At 27.4% G+C, this 17,873-nt stretch overlaps 1 protein-coding gene across 6 annotated transcripts in view; it reads left to right on the top strand.

Moving 5' to 3' along the window:
• LOC111423536 (1-phosphatidylinositol 4,5-bisphosphate phosphodiesterase epsilon-1-like) overlaps nucleotides 1–17,873 on the top strand; it is a 169,523-nt gene that overhangs the window by 99,111 nt on the left and 52,539 nt on the right. The window contains exons 1-2 of one of the 6 annotated variants that reach the window (XM_071195456.1): nucleotides 12,907–13,153; nucleotides 13,207–13,309. The exons of the other annotated variants lie outside the window; for them this stretch is intronic. The gene's annotated coding sequence lies outside the window, so the exon portion shown is untranslated. Of the gene's footprint in view, nucleotides 1–12,906; nucleotides 13,154–13,206; nucleotides 13,310–17,873 lie in introns of those variants that run through there. 6 annotated transcript variants of the gene reach the window in all.

Here is a 17,873-nt window from a genome sequence, read left to right as displayed (position 1 = left end):
AGAATTAAGAAGTTTCAGAAAAATGTTGTAGGTTGCGTTTACAGTACATGCCGTAATTTACCTTGAAAACATTATTGTGGTTGCGAGTAAATATTAGCTCTTGCGGTGGCCTATTTTACGATGTTCGGCTCCGTAACCCGCAAATGTAGTTATGACCTATGGCGATATGGCGAACCGTGGCAGGAAATGAAAATCTATGTACCTACCTTGTCAACCTCAAAATCGATCGAACCATCATCACTATAACCACGATCTTTATTACTATTTACAAATATAAAGTTAATATAAAGTTTTATTTTTGCTCCTCAATGAAAATTTATTTTTAAACTTGGCTTGGAATTTTTTTAAAAATAAGTTTTGTTCGGATCGCGTCTTGAAAGAAAAAGAAAATGTCGTTGTTCGCACCGGTTGTTCCTGATTACCTCAAGTGCCAAGAGATGTTTTTCAGTATGACCTTGCCAAAAATTACTTTTAGAAACGTATCCAGAATAAACGACCTCACTTCTTTTAACGATATATTAATAAAACCCATTTTATTATTATAAATACAAAAAAAAAATTTGTCTTAGAATTTAAAATTCGAAACTTGGCACTGAAGACTTTTCCCATTTGCAAGTTATATAGAGCTTTAACGATTCTCCCACTTAGAACGGGTGGAGAACGTTTTAAAACGAAAAAAAAATCCTTAACTAATCTAAATGTAATATTCAACTAAATGTTAATACAAGTAACAAATCTAATAACCCAAAAAAAGAAAAAAACCAAAATTGTTGACGTCTATTATACCACAAATTGGAATCCAAAACCCAATTAAGCTCAGATGAAACGCACTGTTGGCACCGAATCGAAGCATTTCAATGGGGTGAACCCTGTTAGTTATTGGTTATCATCGGTGGACAGCGAACCTCGCTTTTTCAATGAGAGTGATCGCCAAAACATTCCCAAGTTGAAAAAAATCTGAATTGGTACAAAATCGAAAAAGAAAAAAAAAAAAATAGGTACCACTCGGTGACAAGAGAGTAGCTTACTGGAAAACAGTTTCGAACATTAACAAAATAAACTTTACACACAGAGTATTCTATTACAGGTTCGGTCGTTTCCGATACGTTACACCGTTGACAAGTAATTTTCTCGATGTGTTCTCTATGCGGATAACACGGTTTCCGTGTTCATGACGAAACATGTTTGAGTCAGTAGACGTATTCATCATAATATTATTGAAAGCTGCTGTACCTAATTTACCTCGTAGCTGTTTATAATGTGACATCGAAGTGTTGTCATTAAATAAGAAAGAAAGTTATTTCCCCCAGTTATTATTAACATCCTTAATAATCGCTTAATTTAACATTTTCATTGCTGGTAAAGTTAAAGTTGTAGTAAATCAGATCGAGTGTATATTTGGACAAATTAACTCAAGGGCAAAACCAAGTTAACAGGAATTCATCCGATCGAACGGATTTAAAACGGGAGGAAGTGTAGACATACATGACGTTATATTATTATTAGGGTATATATAATCATAATATATATGAAAATTAGAGGTGCACTCCGAAGTAGAATGTCACACTTAGTTTTACTTAATTCAGATACATGTTAGAATTTTGACCCATACATTTATACTGTGGATTAAAGACACAAAAATTTAATATTATAGCCAAAGAGTTCTAAAAACTGAATATTATAAGAGACACATGTTGGAGTTATTCCAGTAACTCACTATCTGTTGCTATTTTATTATTACTTTGCCCTGTGGTGATGAGGTTGGATCAACAAAATTCACAAGTGAACACAGAAAATTATGAATATAACAAAAAATAACTGATTGGAGTGATTATGGATAAATCATAATTACGGACTTAAAGTCTTAATCGTTAGAAGCAAGTAAAGACGTTAAATTATCTGTTACCTACTTAGCATTAGATTATGCTAGGTTGTATATTTCTATTGCACTAAAACTAGAACTAACACTAAACCTAGAACCAGCAAGTATCGGATTTAGCCGTGCGTCTTCAGATTTATTATTATTAGTAATAAAAATTTCTACAAAAAAAAACTTCAAAAGGAATTAAGTTAAATTAGAATACGTTCGGAAACGTCAAAATTAAAAAAGATCTCATTAACTTTATTTCTTGTAGTTAAGAAACGATTTATATCTCAAATTAACGATAAAAGATAATATTTTAAGGTATGATATAAAATTTGTCGTGTTAATGATACAAATTTGTAAACAAAAATCTTTAAAAGGAATTAAGTTGAACTAGGATACGTTCGAAAATGTCGAAAATTTCATTGGCTTTATTTATTGGAGTTAAAAAACGATTTATATCTCAAATTAAAGATAAAAGATAATATTTTGAAGTATGATACAAAAGTTGTCGTGTTAATGACAAAAATTTGCAAAAAAAATCTTTAAGAGGAATTAAGTTATATTAGGATACGTTCGAAAACGTGAAAATTAAAAATGATCTCATTAACTTTATTTCTTATAGTTAAGAAACGATTTATATCTTAAATTAAAGATAAAAGATAATATTTTAAGGTATGATATAAAATTTGTCGTGTTAATGATACAAATTTGTAAAAAAAATCTTTAAAAGGAATTAAGTGAATTAGGATACATTCGAAAATGTCGAAATTTACAAAAATTTTATTGACTTTATTTATTGGAGTTAAAAAACGATTTATATCTCAAATTAAAGATAAAAGATAATATTTTAAACTATGCTACAAAAATTATCGTGTTAATGATAAAAATTTGTAAAAAAAATCTTTAAAAGGAAGTAAGTTGTATTAGGATACGTTCGAAAATGTCGAAATTTAAGAAAATTTCATTGACTTTATTTATTGGAGTTAAAAAACGATTTATATCTTAAATTAAAGATAAAAGATAATATTTTAAGGTATGATATAAGAATTGTCGTGTTAATGATAAAAATTTGTAAAAAAGTTCTTTAAAAAGAATTAAGTTGAATTAGGATACGTTCGAAAATTAAGAAAATTTCATTGACTTTATTTATTTTAGTTAAAAAATAATTTATATCTCAAATTAAAGATAAAAGATAAGACATTAAACTCGAAGTTAGCAACACTGAAGGTAGCAATTTAATTTATAAATATTAAAAGAAATTAAGTTGTATTAGGATACGTTCGAAAACGTCAAAATTAAAAAGATCTCATTAACTTTATTTCTTGTAGTTAAAAAACGATTTATATCTTAAATTAAAGATAAAAGATAATATTTTAAGGTATGATATAAAAATTGTCGTGTTAATGATAAAAATTTGTAAAAATGTTCTTTAAAAGGAATTAAGTTGAATTAGGATACGTTCGAAAATGTCGAAAATTAAGAAAATTTCATTGACTTTATTTATTGGAGTTAAAAAATGATTTATATCTCAAATTAAAGATAAAAGATAATATTTTAAACTATGCTACAAAAATTTTCGTGTTGATGATAAAAATTTGTAAAAAAAACCTTTAAAAGGAATTAAGTTGTATTAGTATACGTTCAAAAACGTCAAAATTAAAAAAGATCTCATTAACTTTATTTCTTGTAGTTAAAAAACGATTTATATCTTAAATTAAAGATAAAAGATAATATTTTAAGGTATGATATAAAAATTGTCGTGTTAATGATAAAAATTTGTAAAAATGTTCTTTAAAAGGAATTAAGTTGAATTAGGATACGTTCGAAAATGTCGAAAATTAAGAAAATTTCATTGACTTTATTTATTGGAGTTAAAAAATGATTTATATCTCAAATTAAAGATAAAAGATAATATTTTAAACTATGATATAAAAATTGTCGTGCTAATGATAAAAATTTGTAAAAAAAATCTTTAAAAGGAATTAAGTTGTATTAGGATACGTTCGAAAACGTCAAAATTAAAAAAGATCTCATTAACTTTATTTCTTGTAGTTAAGAAACGATTTATATCTCAAATTAAAGATAAAAGATAATATTTTAAGGTATGATATAAAAGTTGTCGTGTTAATGATAAAAATTTGTAAAAAAGTTCTTTAAAAAGAATTAAGTTGAATTAGGATACGTTCAAAAATTAAGAAAATTTCATTGACTTTATTTATTGGAGTTCAAAAATTATTTATATCTCAAATTAAAGATAAAAGATAAGACATTAAACTCGAAGTTAGCAACAATGAAGGTAGCAATTTAATTTATAAATATTAATACCAACCTTAATTTAATTTTTTTTTATTATATTTTTGTTTTTTTGTCAAATATTAAGACATTTTATAAAAATTAAGAATATATCAAAATGACGTTGACATTTCAAACCGGAAGTTGCTTATACTTCGAGTAATATTGGAATTAAACGTATCATGTTTGGACTCATTTTAAAGGATTTTTCACGACGATTACAAATATGTTAAAAGTGACGTTGACATTCTTAACCGGAAGTTGACCATAACTTCATTAATATTGGAGATAAATATGTCGTGTTTGTACTCATTTTAAAGAATTTTTAATGAAGAATTTTTATGTCAAAATTGAGGTTGACATTTTAAACCTGAAGTTAGTTATCAATGTTATCATATAATAGACAAATTAACAACTTCATGGTATTCTTTAATGATGTATTCTTTATTAAAAAAACCTTTAAAATGAGTCCAAACAAGACGCACTTATCTCAAAAAGCAAAAAAGTTAGAATAAAAAACATTAAACCCGAAGTTAGCAACAATGAAGATAGCAATTTAATTTTTAAATGTTAATACATGTTGGTATTTCTGATTTTCTTTATTATGTTTTTGTTTTTGTGACAAATTTTAAGACATTTTATAATAATTAAGAATATGTCAAAATGACGTTGACATTTCAAACCGGAAGTTGCTTGTATCTCGAGTAATATTGGAATTAAACGTATCATGTTTGGGCTCATTTTAAAGGGTTCATCACGACAATTACAAATATGTCAAAATTGAGGTTGACATTTTAAACATGAAGTTAATTATCATATACAGGGTGAGTTATTAGTATCCCGGCGGTCGATAGTTACTAAACCGTTTGAAAAACAGGAAAATATTTTATACAAAAGTTGTTTGACTCATCACTTTCTACTACATAAAATTATTTTCACTTATACAGGCTGTTCTATTTAAGCGTAACGAAGAGTACGTAAATTTGTTTAAATGGAACACTCTAAATATTTTATTATATTATGAATACAACTAAATTTGTTTATACAACCGTATATGTTACTATTTCACAACGTTCATAGTTCCTGAGATATTCAATTGTTCTTCAAAAATGTGCCCAAAATGTTTTTAAAAACGACGTAAAAATGACATTTTTTCCAATTTTGCCTTGAAACTATGTCAAATAATAGTTAAAGCCAGTAGGTAGATGCTAGTATCCAAAGATATTGGATACGCTATACAGCGTGTTCATAAAGCTTAGTTACTTTTGATGTTTTTCAAATGCCTTTTTCTTATGTTTTTTAAATGGAACACCCTGTATATTGTATGCTAGTTGAATTGCTCATAAAGTTCCCTTTAATTAATGATAAGTATGTCATATATCTAACTTTAATAGTTTTCCTGATATTTAGACTTAATGGACATAATTGACAGAATGCAAGATGAGTTTATTTTTAGGTTAGGGCACTGTCAAATAGTAAATGGACAACAGTAACTTGTTATTTAGTGACAAATATTAAGACAATTTATAAAAATTAAGAATTTGTCAAAATGACATTGACATTTCAAACCGGAAGTTGGTTATACCTCCAGTAATATTGGAATTAAACGTATCATGTTTGGACTCATTTTAAAGCTTTTTTAATGAAGATTACAAATATGTCAAAATTGACATTGACATTCTTAACCGGAAGTTGGCCATAACTTCATTAATATTGGAGATAAATACATCGTGTTTGTACTCATTTTAAAGGATTTTTAATGAAGATTACAAATATGTCAAAATTGAGGTTGACATTTTAAACCTGAAGTTAGTTATCATATAATAGATGTTTTATAATTGAAGTTAATCCCTCAATTCTCAAGTGATGCACAACGCGGTCCAATTAAGATACTCAATCAATTAATAATTAAATAACTTTGCGCCTAACTTCGTTCAATTGTAGGTTGTCAACAGTTTTTGTATTAAGAATAAAATTAAAAATAAATATTGACCATTTGAACAAGATTGATGGAATCGATGGTTACGTTTAAATATAATCTCTGAGGGTTTTGGGGTTTCTCGCAAACAATGGACTCGTTCCAGTTGTGTCATATCACGCGGGCAGAAACTAAAACGAGACGCACAATCCGCCCTTTTGTTGTTGCTCTCTTCCAGATTAAATTCGAAGCATTACGAGGCTTTGTTAGTTCGGATTACGAGCGTTGAAACGAGAAAACAGACTGCGTTTTCTGTCGAATACTCCAAAAGTTCCATAACGTTTTTCCAACAATCCAACAGCTACGCTTTTATTATTTTGTTTGGGTTGTATCCGGGGTAAAATTACAATTATACCACGAACTATAAAAGTTTTAAGATCTTTAAAGATGATATATATATATATACAGAAACGTATGGAAATTCGGGTATAAAAGTTTATGTCTTTTTTTTTGCATTCTAAAAATATTTTGTGGTTATATTATTTAAAAAGATGGCTAAATTGGTTGTAAATGTGACTATGTTTAAGGTTTTTTATTGGGTACTAAACTCACTACCGTTCGTGTGACCGTATTTTACGATCTATTGGCAACTGTACTAGAGGGAGCAGTGATTCACTTTATCGATCATAAATTTTCGCGGAAATATGCACGGTTTAAGGTCTGTACGGACACGGATCTTGATGCCAAGAACTTTAAATCGCCATGCCAGCAAATTTATATAGTAAAAACGTTTCGCACTTAAAAGAGTTAACTTCAAAGAAACTTGAAAAGTTACACAAAATTATGAGATTTCCTATAAACATCGAATTTACAAAAAAAAAGTTGCAACGGAGAGAATTATAATAAGAAAATAACGAAGAAATTCTTCGTTTTCTTTCGAATTGCAGATGGAAAAGTAAATATTTACTGCGGAGGAATTCTCAAAGCATCTCTTGCGACTTGGCAGCTAACCAAAAAAATATTTTTTTGAAATAAACCCACCTTCGAGGATATAAATAATACTCACCTTGATTTTAATTTAAAATTATACATAATCATCGTTGTACCCCAACTTTTAAAACACTCTGTATATTTCCCCATTCAAAACTAAACAGTGCTTATTTAAACAGCTCACGCTAACGAACTCTATCGAGGTAAATCGTCAATTTATGCAAATTAAAATTAGATTACTACTCTCTTCAAGATAGTTCCAACGAATTCGCCATAAATGATTTTCTTATTACTAATTTTGTATTCATTAAACGTACGGTGACGGTAAATTTTCATAGTGCGAAGTTGAAATCTTGATCTTTGTTTGCTGTAGGAAGAACAAACAGACGTGCACGATTGTTACTCTCGTTTCTGTATTCCCGATCCCTTTACAGAATGGAGACGGGAAACGTTCAAGGAGAAACAAGGTTCAATTAACGAGCTTTGAGGTTTACTGTGGGACTCTACATTTACCACAACCCCCTTGACGCCGTACCCAAAGCACGAGACATTAACGTTAATGTACTCTGAGGAGAGAGATAGACTTAAGATTGCCACTTAATTTTACTTTTTAAATTTTGTTTAAAAAAAAAAAGGCATGATATAAGTCATAATTTTCATCTAATCTAAACGTTTTTCATTTCCTCCCTCGCAGATTAATCGTATGACAAAAATACGGGTCAACGAAGAGGAAGAAGAGTACCATTTACTTTGAACGTTTTTCGAGGACGATTTTTAACCCGACTTCTTCTTACCAACTAAACAAATGGGAAGATTTACATAAAAAGATTTCCTCTCCCGCGTTTTAAACATGCTAAATCTGGGTGCAACGTTCGTAATTCCATCCTCCTCGCTGTAATCTAAAAAACTTTCTATCTATCTCTTTGAAAAGCTTTAAAATTGCAACCTCGGGGTCTGCAAATTATGTTTATTCATGTGAACGGAATTGCAATTTTCCCCATCTAACACGTACGACGCGTTGAAAGTAGAAAATTCTCTTTTTGATTGAGTTATTTATTTACAAAGGTGTGGGAATTTCTAATTGGACCGAGTTATACATCACTTTACTAAGCGATATTTTATCATTTTTTAGAGATTTATATGTTGTCTCGTAGGTAAAGGTGTAACTTATCTTAGAAAAGATGCTGAATACCGAAAGACCTAAAATACCATTTGTTTTAAAAGATAAATATATCAAAATTAGATGAAAATTAAAAATTTTCGACTTTTAATTTTGACATATTTGTCAACTTCATAAAAAATCCTTTAAAATGAGTCCAAACTCGACATATTTAACTTTAATATTAATGGAGATACAACCACTTCCGGTTTGAAACGTCAACGTCAATTTTGACATATTTGTCATCTTCATTAAAATACCTTTAAAATGAGTCCAAACAAGACGCACTTATCTCAAAAAACAAAAAAGTTAGAATAAAAAACATTAAACCGGAAGTTAGCTACAATGAAGATAGCAATTTAATTTTTAAATATTAATACCAACCTTAATTTTTTTTTTATTTATTATATTTGTTTTTGTGACAAATATTAAATCATTTTATAAAAATTAGGAATATGTCAAAATGACGTTGACATTTCAAACCGGAAGTTGCTTATAACTCGAGTAATATTGGAGATAAATATGTCGTGTTTGTACTCATTTTAAAGCATTTTTAATGAAGATTACAAATATGTCAAAATTGAGGTTGACATTTTAAACCTGAAGTTAGTTATCATATAATAGACAAATAGACAACTTCATGGTGTTCTTTCATGATGTATTCTTTATTAAAAAAACCTTTAAAATGAGTCCAAAGATTATTAAGACATTTTATAAAAATTAAGAATATGTCAAAATGACGTTGACATTTCAAACCGGAAGTTACTTATACCTCGAGTAATATTGGAATTAAACGTATCATGTTTGGACTTATTTTAAAGGATTTTTCACAACAATTACAAATATGTCAAAATTGACGTTGACATTCTTAACCGGAAGTTGACCATAACTTCATTAATATTGGAGATAAATATGTCGTGTTTGTACTCATTTTAAAGGATTTTTAATGAAGACTACAAATATGCCAAAATTAAGGTTGACATTTAACATGAAGTTAATTATCATATACAGGGTGTGTTATTAATATCCCGGCGGTCGATAACTACTAAACCGTTTGAAAAACAAAAAAATATTTTATACAAAAGTTGTTTGACTCATCATTTTCTGTTACATAAAATTATTTTCACGTATACAGGATGTTCCATTTAAGCGTAACGGAGAGTACGTAAATTTGTTTAAATAGAACACCCTATATATTTTATCGTATTATGAATACAACTAAATTTGTTTATACAACCGTATATGTTACTATTTCAGAACGTTCATAGTTCCTGAGATATTCAATTGTTCTTCAAAAATGTGCCCATTACAGGATGTTTTGAAAAACGACATTTCTTCCAATTTTGCCTTAAAATTATGTCAGATAATAATTAAACCCACTAGATGATAGTATCCAAAGATATTGGATACGCTATACAGCTTGTTCATAAAGCTTAGTTACTTTTGATGTTTTTCAAATGCTTTTTTCTTAAGTTTTTTAATATTAGAATTAAACATATCATGTTTGGACTCATTATAAAGATTTTTTCACGACGATTACAAATATGTCAAAATTGACGTTGACATTTTTAACCGGAAGTTGACTATAACTTCATTAATATTGAAGATATACAGGGTGTTAGATAAAAACCGCCCCAAGAAACTCAGTCATTTATATTCATTCATACTCATGCTACAAATAAATTTTTTCCAATGCCATCTTCAATTTTAAGCGATTATTAGCTTTTGTTTTTCAATTTACTCCATATATTTTTTCCTCGCGTCATTGGATAGAGATTGTTTTTCTAAATCCATTAATGTTCATTTTGAACGTTATTTTAGCGGAGAAAAGACACCTGTATATACAGGTTATCACACCAGAACGCCGCAAGCTGTAACTCTGTCATTTATCTTCCGATTTTTATGAGGTAGGTATCAAATGAAATGGTTTGATGAATACTATGATTCATGCTACAAATAAACTTTTTCCAACGCCATCTTCAATTTGAAGCGAGTATTAACATTTGTTTTTTTAAATTACTGCGTATATTTTTCTTCGCGTCATTGGATAGAGTTTGTTTTTCTGAATCCATTGATGTCGGCATTCTTGTGTGACAACCTATATATACAAGTGTCTTTTCTCTCCTAATATTACATTTAAAATGGATGTATTGTATTTTTAAGTGATTCTTGAATTTTCCCAAGTTTCTTAATGTAATACTTCGTCCTTAATTTCATTTTACAACTTTTTAAACGTTAATTTTGTAAATTAGTAACTAATAATCTGATTTCGACTTTGATATGTAATCTTTTTTAACAAAAGAAAAAGAAACATTAAGAAACTTTGTAAGTGAAGGTCATTTATTTGTACTTTAACGATGTTATTCTTTATTTATCCTTCTACGTTTCGAGGAACTAATCCTCATCTTCAGGAAGAAATCGTCGAATGAACATATTGAACATATTGTTCAAGGCATATTGCATTCATCCATCACATAACTACAAAATTAAACACACCACATTAAACAAAAGTAATTGAAAATGGTATTTGGTTTTTAGTTATTTTAGTTATGGTAACATTATATTCATGCATTCGACGATTTCTTCCTGAAGATGAGAACTAGTGCATTGAAACATGTAGAAAGATAAATAAAGAATAACTAAAATATTGAGAAAATAAAACTTACATTTTCGTATAACCTAAAAGTGTCAAAAAAGATGCTAATTTAAAAATTCCTGGAAGCCGGATTTATTGAAATTAAGAAATGAGACTTATTCTAAATTAAAGCTCAAAGGTTTCTCTTTAAAATGATGTATAATAATTGTTGAGTTGAATTGGAAAAATATTGAGAAAAAAAATGTTGAAACAAAACTTACATTTTCGTATAACCTAAAAGTGTCAAAAAAGATGTTAATTTAAAAATTCCTGGAAGCCGTGTTTATTGAAATTAAGGAATGAGACTTGTTCTAAGTTAAAGCTCAAAGCTTTCTCTTTAAAATGATGTATAATAATTGTTGGGTTGGATTGGAAAAATATTGAGAAAAGAAATGTTGAAATAAAACTTACATTTTCGTATAACCTAAAAGTGTCAAAAAAGACGCTAATTTAAAAGTTCCTGGAAGCCGTGTGTATTGAAATTAAGGAATGAAACTTGTTTCAAATTGAAGCTCAAAGCTTTCTCTTTAAAATGATGTATAATAATTGTTGGGTTGGATTGGAAAAATATTGAGAAAAAAAATATTGAAACAAAACCTACATTTTCGTATAAACTAAAAGTGTCAAAAAAGATGCTAATTTAAAAGTTCCTGGAAGCCGTGTGTATTGAAATTAAGGAATGAAACTTGTTTCAAATTGAAGCTCAAAGCTTTCTCTTTAAAATGATGTATAATAATTGTTGGGTTGGATTGGAAAAATATTGAGAAAAGAAATGTTGAAATAAAACTTACATTTTCGTATAACCTAAAAGTATCAAAAAAGATGCTAGTTTAAAAATTCCTGGAAGCCGTGTTTATTGAAATTAAGGAATGAAACTTGTTTCAAATTAAAGTTCAAAGCTTTCTCTTTAAAATGATGTATAATAATTGTTGGGTTGAATTGGAAAAATATTGAGAAAAAAAAAGTTGAAATAAAACTTACATTTTCGTATAACCTAAAAGTGTCAAAATAGACGCTAATTTAAAAAGTCCTGGAAGCCGTATTTATTGAAATTAAGGAAGAAAACTTATTCTAAATTAAAGCTCAAAGCTTTCTCTTTAAAATGATGTATAATAATTGTTGGGTTGGATTGGAAAAATATTGAGAAAAAAAATGTTGAAATAAAACTTATATTTTCGTATAACCTAAAAGTGTCAACAAAGACGCTAATTTAAAAATTCCTGGAAGCCGTGTTTATTGAAATTAAAGAATGAGACTTATTTTAAATTAAAGCTCAATGCTTTCTTTTTAAAATGATCTGTAACAATCATCCTAACTATTTATAAGAAAGAGATGCCTTTTTGAACAACAAAATTCAATAACACCACTTCCATACATTCTTCATTCTTTCCATTCATTTTTCTACAGATTTATTCTTGTATAGTAGAAAGTACCGACAGCTCTAAATGCGCCGAATAGATTACTACAGTTTAAAATGAGTGTTTAAAACTACCACACAAAGAGTTAAATGTAATTCAAAATGTGAAGCAAAATTTGACATAACGTAACATAACGTCAAATGATAAAATTCATATTTTTTAATTAATTTTAAAAAAATCAAATTTCGATTCAATATAAAACGGTTTAGAAGTGCGGTTTTCGGATTTCATGACGGATTCTCGTTTTGAATGAATTATTTATTTACAAAGGTGTAAAAACTTCAAATTATAATTAATTTTTATGTGGCGCCATCTATTGATTTTAATTTAATTATTGAAATTAGTAGCTATATTCGCTTTATTTTCGATTCGTTGTGATTGAGTAATTGACAGGTGTCATTTTATAAAGTGGTTATAAATTAAAATCACTCCCAGAAACACAATTCCCCGTTAAAATCGCCAACGAAGATGTTTAATTAAAAATCTCAAGAAGTATTCGTTTCCCGGATTAAAGAAAATTGCTTAAATTTGTATTAAATTAATATGATTTAAACCTAACTTTTTTAACCTCACTTTTTTTTAGATATGAATTAATAATTGAGACTTTTATGGAAAACTAAAAGCTTAAAGGGATTCTAAATTATAATACAACTGTATATATTATATCGTTTGAATCATGGAATTAGGTATAGCCTTAAAACTAAGAAAATAACTTAAATGTGATTCAAAATGTGAAAATTGACAGGTGTCATTTTATAAAGTGTATAAATTATGTTATAAAACACAATCCCCCGTTAAAATCGCCAACGAAGATGTTTAATTAAAAATTTTAAGAAGTATTCGTTTCCTGGATTAAAGAAAATTGCTTAAATTTGTATTAAATTGATATAATTTAAACCTAACTTTTTTAACCTCACTTTTTTTTAGATATGAATCAATAATTGAGACTTTTTCGGAAAACTCAAAGCTTAAAGAGACTCTAAATTACATTACAACTGTATATATTATATCGTTTGAATCATGGAATGAGGTAATGCCCTAAAACAACTTAAATGTGATTCAAAATGTGCCAACGTGATATAACCTCAAAAAATAAAATTCATATTTTTTAATGAATTTAAAACAAATCAAATTTCGATTGAATACAAAACGGTTTAAAATTGCGGTTTTCAGATTTGATGACAGTCTGTTCGGAAAACTGAGGGAAGGGAAAATTTACATTTCAATCTTGCTTTTTGGACCGTGGCCAAACGAACGTGTCCGTTTCAGTCTCATTCATACGCGAATACAATATTTCCAACAAAAAAAAAAAAAAAAATCGAACCGGAACGTTTTAACATCAGAGTCCGGGTAAATTTCAAATATTATGATCGGTTCCTCGCCGAATTTATGACCTAAAATCGATAGAAACGACCCTGTGTTATACACACGTTCGCTCTAAATTGATATAAACCGTTATAAATGGATCGTGTACGACAATCGGGCTGAATTTTATTGCTTTCGGGGGCTTTAAATAATAAAACGATCAAAAAATTTTTGAATAAGAAAAGGAAATAAAGTTAATTTAGTAAATTATTTGTTTTAAGGTGAAGAAAAATAAACGATCACGAACCTATCGAGTACTTCAAAAGCGATTTATAACCAAAAAGGATTAAGCTATTTATTGTTAAACTAAATTTGTAGTCGAATTATATTAAAGGAAGGTTTTATGTACTTTAGACAAGTTACGAAGTGAGAAAATGCGAGAATAAGCCGATAAAGCTTTGCGTTGTTATGCGGTTTGAGTGCACTTTGAGTACCCGAATTCTCTCGTACATTCATCCTTCTTCAAGCAATATTGTCTCTTAGAATACACCACGTTAAAGCAAACGTAATATATTACGTGCTTTGGATGTGCGAACGCGAAACGACATTGAAAAACAATTCCTCGTCTTGTTCTCAATAAAATTACGTTTAATAAACATTATAATTTGGTGGTTAACGCAATTCTCATACAATTTGTAATTAGATAATTAGTGAGGTGTTACACTTTAATGTAAAGCCTAAATAATTAAGTGATGTGGGAAGCTTGTTGTAGATACATTTAATTAATTGAACTAATTAAGTAATTCCGAAGCAGAGAGGAATTATTTAGGTACATTTCCAACACGTACGACGTTAATATCATATACATAGTGATTTTGCGAAAAGCAGTTATAACTTCTGGTGCATTTCTGAAGTAATACCCTACATTGCCACATTATTGCGATATTTGAATAAAAATGAAATTAATAAGAAAGCTGATAAGATATGTCAACTTATTTGGATCCAAGATACAAAATGAACTTTTTTAAAAATGCAAACGTGGTTTTAGATATTTAATAATTAATATCTCAAAAACAAAAAGATATTTAGAAAATCTGTTTCGTTCATTGGATAGCTTATAATTTGTACTACAAATGCTGATAATTTCATAAGAATTCATTAAAGCTACGATTTATTACGATTTTTTGAAAATGATTGTTTATCGTAAAAAATACAAACGTGGCTTTAGATGTTTAATAATTAATATCTCAAAAACAAAAAGATATTTTAAAAATCTGTTTCGGTCATTGGATAGCTTATAATTTGAACTACAAATGCTTATAATTTTATAAGAATTCATTAAAGCTACGATTTATTACGATTCTTTGAAAATGATTGTTTATCCTAAAAAATGCAAAAGTGCCTTGAGATGTTTAATAATTAATATCTCAAAAACAAGAAGATATTTTGAAAATCTGTTTCGGTCATTGGAAAGCTTATAATTTGTACTACAAATGCTGATAATTTTATAAGAATTCATTAAAGCTACGATTTATTACGATTTTTTGAAAATGATTGTTTATCCTAAAAAATGCTAAAGTGCCTTGAGATGTTTAATAATTAATATCTCAAAAACAAAAAGATATTTTGAAAATCTGTTTCGGTCATTGGAAAGCTTATAATTTGTACTACAAATGCTGATAATTTCATAAGAATTCATTAAAGCTACGATTTATTACGATTTTTTGAAAATAATTGTTTATCGTAAAAAATGCAAAAGTGCCTTGAGATGATTAATAATTAATATCTCAAAAATAAAAAGATATTTTAAAAATCTGTTTCGGTCATTGGATAGCTTATAATTTGTACTACAAATGCTGATAATTTCATAAGAATTCATTAAAGTTACGATTTATTACGATTTTTTGAAAATGATTGTTTATCCTAAAAAATGCAAAAGTGCCTTTAGATGTTTAATAATTAATATCTCAAAAACGAAAAGATATTTTCAAAATCTGTTTCGTTCATTGGATAGCTTATAATTTGTACTACAAATGCTGATAATTTTATAAGAATTCATTAAAGCTACGATTTATTACGATTTTTTGAAAATGATTGTTTATCCTAAAAAATGCAAAAGTGCCTTGAGATGTTTAATAATTAATATCTCAAAAACAAAAAGATATTTTGAAAATCTGTTTCGTTCATTGGATAGCTTATAATTTGTACTACAAATGCTGATAATTTTATAAGAATTCATTAAAGCTACGATTTATCACGATTTTTTGAAAATGATTGTTTATCCTAAAAAATGCAAAAGTGCCTTGAGATGTTTAATAATTAATATCTCAAAAACAAAAAGATATTTTGAAAATCTGTTTCGTTCATTGGAAAGCTTATAATTTGTACTACAAATGCTGATAATTTTATAAGAATTCATTAAAGCTACGATTTATTACGATTTTTTGAAAATGATTGTTTATCCTAAAAAATGCAAAAGTGCCTTGAGATGTTTAATAATTAATATCTCAAAAACAAAAAGATATTTTGAAAATCTGTTTGGTTCATTGGAAAGCTTATAATTTGTACTACAAATGCTGATAATTTCATAAGAATTCATTAAAGCTACGATTTATTACGATTTTTTGAAAATGATTGTTTATCCTAAAAAATGTAAAAGTGCCTTGAGATGTTTAATAATTAATATCTCAAAAACGAAAAGATATTTTGAAAATCTGTTTCGGTCATTGGATAGCTTATAATTTGTACTACAAATGCTGATAATTTTATAAGAATTCATTAAAGCTACGATTTATTACGATTTTTTGAAAATGATTGTTTATCCTAAAAAATGTAAAAGTGCCTTGAGATGTTTAATAATTAATATCTCAAAAACAAAAAGATATTTTGAAAATCTGTTTGGTTCATTGGAAAGCTTATAATTTGTACTACAAATGCTGATAATTTCATAAGAATTCATTAAAGCTACGATTTATTACGATTTTTTGAAAATGATTGTTTATCCTAAAAAATGTAAAAGTGCCTTGAGATGTTTAATAATTAATATCTCAAAAACGAAAAGATATTTTGAAAATCTGTTTCGGTCATTGGATAGCTTATAATTTGTACTACAAATGCTGATAATTTCATAAGAATTCATTAAAGCTACGATTTATTACGATTTTTTGAAAATGATTGTTTATCCTAAAAAATGCAAAAGTGCCTTGAGATGTTTAATAATTAATATCTCAAAAACAAAAAGATATTTTGAAAATCTGTTTCGTTCATTGGAAAGCTTATAATTTGTACTACAAATGCTGATAATTTTATAAGAATTCATTAAAGCTACGATTTATTACGATTTTTTGAAAATGATTGTTTATCCTAAAAAATGTAAAAGTGCCTTGAGATGTTTAATAATTAATATCTCAAAAACAAAAAGATATTTTGAAAATCTGTTTGGTTCATTGGAAAGCTTATAATTTGTACTACAAATGCTGATAATTTCATAAGAATTCATTAAAGCTACGATTTATTACGATTTTTTGAAAATGATTGTTTATCCTAAAAAATGTAAAAGTGCCTTGAGATGTTTAATAATTAATATCTCAAAAACGAAAAGATATTTTGAAAATCTGTTTCGGTCATTGGATAGCTTATAATTTGTACTACAAATGCTGATAATTTCATAAGAATTCATTAAAGCTACGATTTATTACGATTTTTTGAAAATGATTGTTTATCCTAAAAAATGCAAAAGTGCCTTGAGATGTTTAATAATTAATATCTCAAAAACAAAAAGATATTTTGAAAATCTGTTTCGTTCATTGGAAAGCTTATAATTTGTACTACAAATGCTGATAATTTTATAAGAATTCATTAAAGCTACGATTTATTACGATTTTTTGAAAATGATTGTTTATCCTAAAAAATGTAAAAGTGCCTTGAGATGTTTAATAATTAATATCTCAAAAACAAAAAGATATTTTGAAAATCTGTTTGGTTCATTGGAAAGCTTATAATTTGTACTACAAATGCTGATAATTTCATAAGAATTCATTAAAGCTACGATTTATTACGATTTTTTGAAAATAATTGTTTATCGTAAAAAATGCAAAAGTGCCTTGAGATGATTAATAATTAATATCTCAAAAATAAAAAGATATTTTAAAAATCTGTTTCGGTCATTGGATAGCTTATAATTTGTACTACAAATGCTGATAATTTTATAAGAATTCATTAAAGCTACGATTTATTACGATTTTTTGAAAATGATTGTTTATCCTAAAAAATGCAAAAGTGCCTTGAGA

The sequence above is a fragment of the Onthophagus taurus genome, chromosome 3 (genome assembly GCF_036711975.1).
Source record: "Onthophagus taurus isolate NC chromosome 3, IU_Otau_3.0, whole genome shotgun sequence".
Classification (NCBI taxonomy): Eukaryota; Metazoa; Arthropoda; class Insecta; order Coleoptera; family Scarabaeidae; genus Onthophagus; species Onthophagus taurus.
The sequence above is the reverse complement of the archived record's forward strand: the minus strand, read 5'-3'. Positions and strand labels throughout refer to the sequence as shown.